At 59.2% G+C, this 6,457-nt stretch overlaps 2 non-coding genes across 2 annotated transcripts; both read left to right on the forward strand.

Moving 5' to 3' along the window:
• The first annotated feature begins 1,880 nt into the window (after positions 1–1,880).
• Positions 1,881–3,696, forward strand: LOC142794744 (small subunit ribosomal RNA). The gene has a single exon (XR_012892583.1). It is a non-coding gene; the product is annotated as a small subunit ribosomal RNA (ribosomal RNA).
• Positions 3,697–5,415: 1,719 nt separating this feature from the next.
• Positions 5,416–5,568, forward strand: LOC142794751 (5.8S ribosomal RNA). The gene has a single exon (XR_012892590.1). It is a non-coding gene; the product is annotated as a 5.8S ribosomal RNA (ribosomal RNA).
• The last annotated feature ends 889 nt before the right edge of the window (positions 5,569–6,457 follow it).

Here is a 6,457-nt window from a genome sequence, read left to right on the forward strand (position 1 = left end):
TTGTGGCCGAGTGAGTGCTGGCACTCCGGCGAAGCCAAACGGGGCCGATTCCGGCACGATATCGGCGTCTTTCTACGTGCTCGCCGGCGACCGTCGCACGAGTACGGCAAAGTGCGTCTGCCGGGGCGGGGTTTGCGACGCGTACGCAATAGTGAGAACCGTCGCTCGGATGTTCGTCGTCTTTCGCCGAGCCAGTGCTGGCACTCCGGCGAAGCCGAACGGAGCCGATTCGGGCACGATATCGGCGTCTTTCCACGTGCTCGCCGGCGACCGTCGCACGAGTACGGTAAACCGCGTCAGCCGGGGCGGAGTTCGGGACGCCGATGCGAAAGTGGGAAGCGCCGCTCGGATCTTCGCCGTTTTTGGAGGAGTCAGTGGCGGCACTCCGGTGAAGCCAAGGTGCGCCAATTCGCGCACGATATCGGCGTCTTTCGACGTGCCCGCCGGCCACCGTCGCACGAGTACGGCAAACCTCGTCTGCCGGGGCGGGGTTTGCGACGCCGACGCAAAAGTGGGAACCGCCGCTCGGATGTTCGCCGTTTTTGGCAGAGTGAGTGCTGGCACTCCGGCGAAGCGAAAGAGCGTGAATGCGCCCACGAAAGTAGCGTATTTGGACGTGCTTGACGGCGACCGCCGCAGGAGTACGAAAAACCACGTCAGCCGGGGCGAGCGACCCACGGCGGTCTGGGTGCTTATCGCTGCTATTATAGGGGCACCCCGGCAGACGCAGAAAGAAAAAAAAAAATGGGGACATGGCGTGCGTCACCGTGCGGCTTCGCAGCGTTGCCGAAGTCGCCGAGCCCTTCGACTGAGCCGAACGGCGGACAGGGAACGTTGGTCGGCCGTTCTAACCTGTCGGTGCCACGCCGAGACGTCGTTAAGGAAAACCGCGTCGTGGGCCTCTACGACGCCGTCGAGTCGTTGTACGTTTGGTGTCCAGCGTGTCGGCGGCGAGTAGCGGACACGTCGTTCACGACTTCGGTCTTTCGCAGTCGACGCGAACTTGCGGAGAGTCGTGGTGCCTCACGTTTTCGGCAGAAACCGCGGCGGAATTTTCCCGTGCGTGCGCGCACGACCTCGGTGCTGTGCCGTCAGCGTAGTGTTGCACAAACTCGTGGCCTACCCAAGGTGCGGTACGTTTGCGGCCGTATCCTCGGTGGGAATTTCGTGAGTAGGGTCGCAAATTCTACGACCTCGGCGGGTTTGAGAGCGACGTAGACTTGTGGCACGCTCAACATGCCACACGTTTCGGGGCACACCCGCGGTGAAATTTTCTCGAGTACGCTCGTATTAGGGCCCAAGGAGGTCTGGGTACTTATCGCTGCTATTATGTGGGGGTTCTCGTGAGCGGCGTACGCGAAAGCGACCGGGTGTCTGATATGCGGCGGGCTTCGGCCTCGTCAAGCGTGTCCTCGGGTCTGCTCCAGGGGAATCCACGGCAGTCGTCTGCAGCCTCATCCGCTTGATGCGTTAGGGGCTGGTTGTCGGACGGTGCCGTTTTACCACGATATCGAGGTGTGTTCCGTGTCGTCCTCGGGCGATTCAGATGCGAAAGCGCCGAAGACGCGGGCGTGACCCGTCGTCTGGCGGCTTTGCAGTCTCGGCTCCGTTGCTAGTTCCGGCCGGTCCACCGACAGTGCAGCGGGCTTGGGCAACCCGCACGGCGCGACCGAGTCGATGCAACGAAAAAGAGCGAGCATGAACGTGCTTCTTGCCGCACGGCTCCCACTCGTCTTTCGGGAAGGTTGTGCCGTAGCGAGCTCGAACGCCGTCATCTCGGAGTGCAAAATAAGCGTGTTGGGGCGCCTGAAGGTGGCCTCCGCCGCACACAGACTGCGTCCGGCCCGCCGAGGGCGAGGACGGACGCGCAGTCGAACGATTACCTGGTTGATCCTGCCAGTAATCATATGCTTGTCTCAAAGATTAAGCCATGCATGTCTAAGTACATGCCGAAATAAGGCGAAACCGCGAATGGCTCATTAAATCAGTTATGGTTCCTTAGATCGTTTCTTCCTACTTGGATAACTGTGGCAATTCTAGAGCTAATACATGCAGTGAGCCTGGAGCCCTTTGGGTAACGGGTGCTTTTATTAGACCAAGATCGATCGGGTTTCGGCCCGTATTGTGTGGTGACTCTGGATTAACTTTGTGCTGATCGCATGGCCACGAGCCGGCGACGTTTCTTTCAAGTGTCTGCCTTATCAACTTTCGATGGTAGGTTACTTGCTTACCATGGTTGTTACGGGTAACGGAGAATCAGGGTTCGATTCCGGAGAGGGAGCCTGAGAAACGGCTACCACATCCAAGGAAGGCAGCAGGCGCGCAAATTACCCACTCCCGGCACGGGGAGGTAGTGACGAAAAATAACAATACGGGACTCTTTTGAGGCCCCGTAATTGAAATGAGTACACTCTAAATCCTTTAACGAGGATCAATTGGAGGGCAAGTCTGGTGCCAGCAGCCGCGGTAATTCCAGCTCCAATAGCGTATACTAAAGCTGCTGCGGTTAAAAAGCTCGTAGTTGGATCTCAGTTCCAGACGAGTAGTGCATCTACCCGATGCGACGGCTCGGACTGAACATCATGCCGGTTCTTTCTTGGTGCACTTCATTGTGTGCCTCGAGATGGCCGGTGCTTTTACTTTGAAAAAATTAGAGTGCTCAACGCAGGCGAGTCGCCTGAATAAACTTGCATGGAATAATAGAACAAGACCTCGTTTCTGTTCTGTTGGTTTTTGGAATACGAGGTAATGATTAAGAGGGACGGACGGGGGCATTCGTATTGCGGCGCTAGAGGTGAAATTCTTGGACCGTCGCAAGACGAACTACTGCGAAAGCATTTGCCAAGAATGTTTTCATTGATCAAGAACGAAAGTCAGAGGTTCGAAGGCGATCAGATACCGCCCTAGTTCTGACCATAAACGATGCCAACCAGCGATCCGCCTGAGTTACTCAAATGACTCGGCGGGCAGCTTCCGGGAAACCAAAGTATTTGGGTTCCGGGGGAAGTATGGTTGCAAAGCTGAAACTTAAAGGAATTGACGGAAGGGCACCACCAGGAGTGGAGCCTGCGGCTTAATTTGACTCAACACGGGAAAACTTACCCGGCCCGGACACTGGGAGGATTGACAGATTGAGAGCTCTTTCTTGATTCGGTGGATGGTGGTGCATGGCCGTTCTTAGTTGGTGGAGCGATTTGTCTGGTTAATTCCGATAACGAACGAGACTCTAGCCTATTAAATAGGTGCGGGGTTCCCAGCACCTTACAACCTTCTTAGAGGGACAAGCGGCTCCTAGCCGCACGAAACAGAGCAATAACAGGTCTGTGATGCCCTTAGATGTCCGGGGCCGCACGCGCGCTACACTGAAGGAAGCAGCGTGTCTTTATCCCTGTCTGAAAAGACTGGGTAACCCGTGGAACTTCTTTCGTGATTGGGATAGGGGCTTGCAATTGTTCCCCTTGAACGAGGAATTCCCAGTAAGCGCGAGTCATAAGCTCGCGTTGATTACGTCCCTGCCCTTTGTACACACCGCCCGTCGCTACTACCGATTGAATGATTTAGTGAGGTCTTCGGACCGATGTCCGGCGCGGCCTTTCGGTTGCGCCGGTCTGTTGGAAAGATGACCAAACTTGATCATTTAGAGGAAGTAAAAGTCGTAACAAGGTTTCCGTAGGTGAACCTGCGGAAGGATCATTAACGGATTGTGAAGGGTGAGCGCCTCAGCTGCGTCTGCGCCCGACACTTTCTGCCGCTGACCCCGTTTGGACGCGGGGTCGGCTTTTCCCCACGGGGCTGCCTGAATGTGGAGCGGCACCCCGTGACAAATTGTTGCGCCCAGCGGACGCCAACACCGCGACCTTGGACGGTCGGCCAGGTGGCGGACGCGGGTACAAACGGCGCAACGCACTCATAGGTCGGCTTTCGACCCGCCACTGCACCGTGGCTCGAAGCGCTCGAAATGCGCGACCCGACCGCTGCGGGACCGCCTAGTACTGTAAACAGGAGCGGCGGAGCGCGAACGGCGAGTCGTGGTTACGTCGGTAGAAGGCGAGGCTGCGCGTTCCCGAAACGCCAGCCGAGTGCCCTCCCGACCGTTCGAGCGTGCAAGAACGAGACCCGACAATCGCGCGGCGACTGCCAAGTACGAGAGGAACGGCACAAGCGTCGGCGGTCGGTCAAGGAACTGGCGATGTGACGGGTCCGCTGTGCACCAGTGCATACCGTCCCGCCGTCCGCGGCAAGCGCCTCCGCGTCCTCGGGTGACGGAGGCTGCCGGTCGGTTCTTGCAGGCGAGGGATCTCGCTGGCACCGGTTCGCGTTGACGCGCGGCCGGTCATGGCACGGCGATGCGACGGCCGAGGTGCGCAGTACTCGATGGAGGAACCGCACGCTCCGATGACCGTCCCGCCCTCCGCGGCGTATGCGTACCGACCGTAATGGTTGCAGCAGCGCCGGCCGGCTTTTGAATTCGCCACACGAAACACGGTGCGAGATCGCGGTTAGGGGAGCGTCGACGTTGCCAGGCGTTTTGCTTGCTGCCGAGGGAAAGGCGGCACGGCCACGTCGCGCTCGTCGCGATTAGCGGGTCTGCGCGCTTTGGGAAGGTGCCGCAACGACTTGCCGAAAGAGGAAGCACGGAAGAACGAGGGACTTGGACGTCCCGACAATTGAACGCACTTGCGGCCAGGCCCTTGCTGGCTTCGTTCTTCCGCCTCGAGTAGGCTCGTACGCGGCTCCGGCGCCGAAAGTGGTCCTTGGCACCGACTTCGGTGGACGTGGGAAGTGCCGCGCAAGTACGGCGCGCCTGGCTCCACCTGTTGGCTAAAGTAGGCAGCCGGATCGGCATTTTGGTGTGCGGTGGCAAACCGTGGATGCGAAAAAAGCTTGTGCGATTTCGTGGAACAAAAAGCGGGGGTCCCCCTTTTTATGCGGAGGAGACCGACCCGCCCGCCGTGGTGAACCGCGACGCCACGGTAAAAACGGGAGAGGCTTGTCGATGGGACCGTGCATCCCGCGCTCCACGGAGGCCGGGAGGCGGCCGCCCGAGGAAATGTGTAGCCGTCGAGGCCCGCATCTGCGTGCACTCTTATCCAAATGGGTGTACCGCAGGCATTTTCTGGTTAGGCGGGCCAATGAGAGCGAGCACACAACGATACCTACGGGTCCGGCTTGGAGAACCGGCTTCGACGCCTCCCGAGTATTTATAGAGGGGTGGACCACGAAAGCACTCGCAAGTAGCGGAAGCGAAACGCCGTCCGAAACACACCGTTTGCTCGATTTGCGGCAGCCGAAAAAGGCGCGGCAGAGTTTTGGAGTCCAAGCGTGCGCTGAAAAGCGCCCTTCTTGGCCACTGTTTGGCCGAGTGCCAGAAACGTTTGGTTTTGACTGTACGGAATTGAACAAACACTTTTTCACGACTCTAAGCGGTGGATCACTCGGTTCTCGGGTCGATGAAGAACGCAGCCAGCTGCGAGACTTGGTGTGAATTGCAGGACACACTGAGCACTGATTCTTTGAACGCACATTGCGGCCTTGGGTCTTCCCTTGGCTTCGTCTGTCTGAGGGTCGGATCACATATCAAGAGAGCCTTCGGCGCACAAGGGAACGTGAGCCGTCGACTCGTTTTGACCGCGTCGGCAACACGGACAGCACGCTGAACACCTCACAGCGAGCGCCAACAGCGGCCACTCAAGGGCGAGACGGTGGCGACCGTCGTGCCAGAGCCCAACCGAAACGGGGGCGACCGACTGCATTGAGGATGTGGCACCTCGTTGAGACCGCCGCAGGACTTCGAGTCGGAAGGAAGCCTGCAGGGAAAGTGCGGTCGAGGTTGCGTACTCCTCTCTGCGACCGGGCGCGCAAGAGCTGCGAGAGCCACGGACGCGCAACTTTAACGCACGGTAAACACGAGGAGCGAAAGCCGGCCAGCAAAGCTTCTCCAGCCGTGCGCAAAGTGCGCGAGATCGCAGCCTTGCGTTGCGCTTGTTGCCCTCGAAGTAAGCAGGGTGTCCCGTAGACCGGGCGCTCGAACACGCTGCGGGGCCGTGCCTCCTCCAGGCTTTGCCGCGCGAACAGGGAACGTTCGCGCGCAAAGCGCAGGGAGGTGAGGAGGCTGCGCCCGACGTTTGCGGTTCGCTGCGTACGCGGTTGATGCGGAGAGCACGGCGCGACGACTTGCCGCGAAGCGGAAAAAGTCTCCCGCACGAGTTGGCGAAACGTTGGCGAAGCTTAAGGCGTTCTCGTCGTAGTCCGCCGTCGGTCTAAGTGCTTCGCAGTTCCCGTCCCGTTCAAAAAACTGGGCCACTCCAGTTGGGGCGGGGGCGACGCTACACGAGACGATGCCTCTCGCCAGGCTGCGTGGCTGCCCTTGCGGCGGCGGCGACTGGCCTCGGCGGTGTTTGGGCTTTCGACACGGTCGTTTATCACGCAACTGCTCGGACGACGCACGCGCGCAGCG

The sequence above is a fragment of the Rhipicephalus microplus genome, unplaced genomic scaffold (assembly GCF_043290135.1).
Source record: "Rhipicephalus microplus isolate Deutch F79 unplaced genomic scaffold, USDA_Rmic scaffold_492, whole genome shotgun sequence".
Taxonomy (NCBI): Eukaryota; Metazoa; Arthropoda; class Arachnida; order Ixodida; family Ixodidae; genus Rhipicephalus; species Rhipicephalus microplus.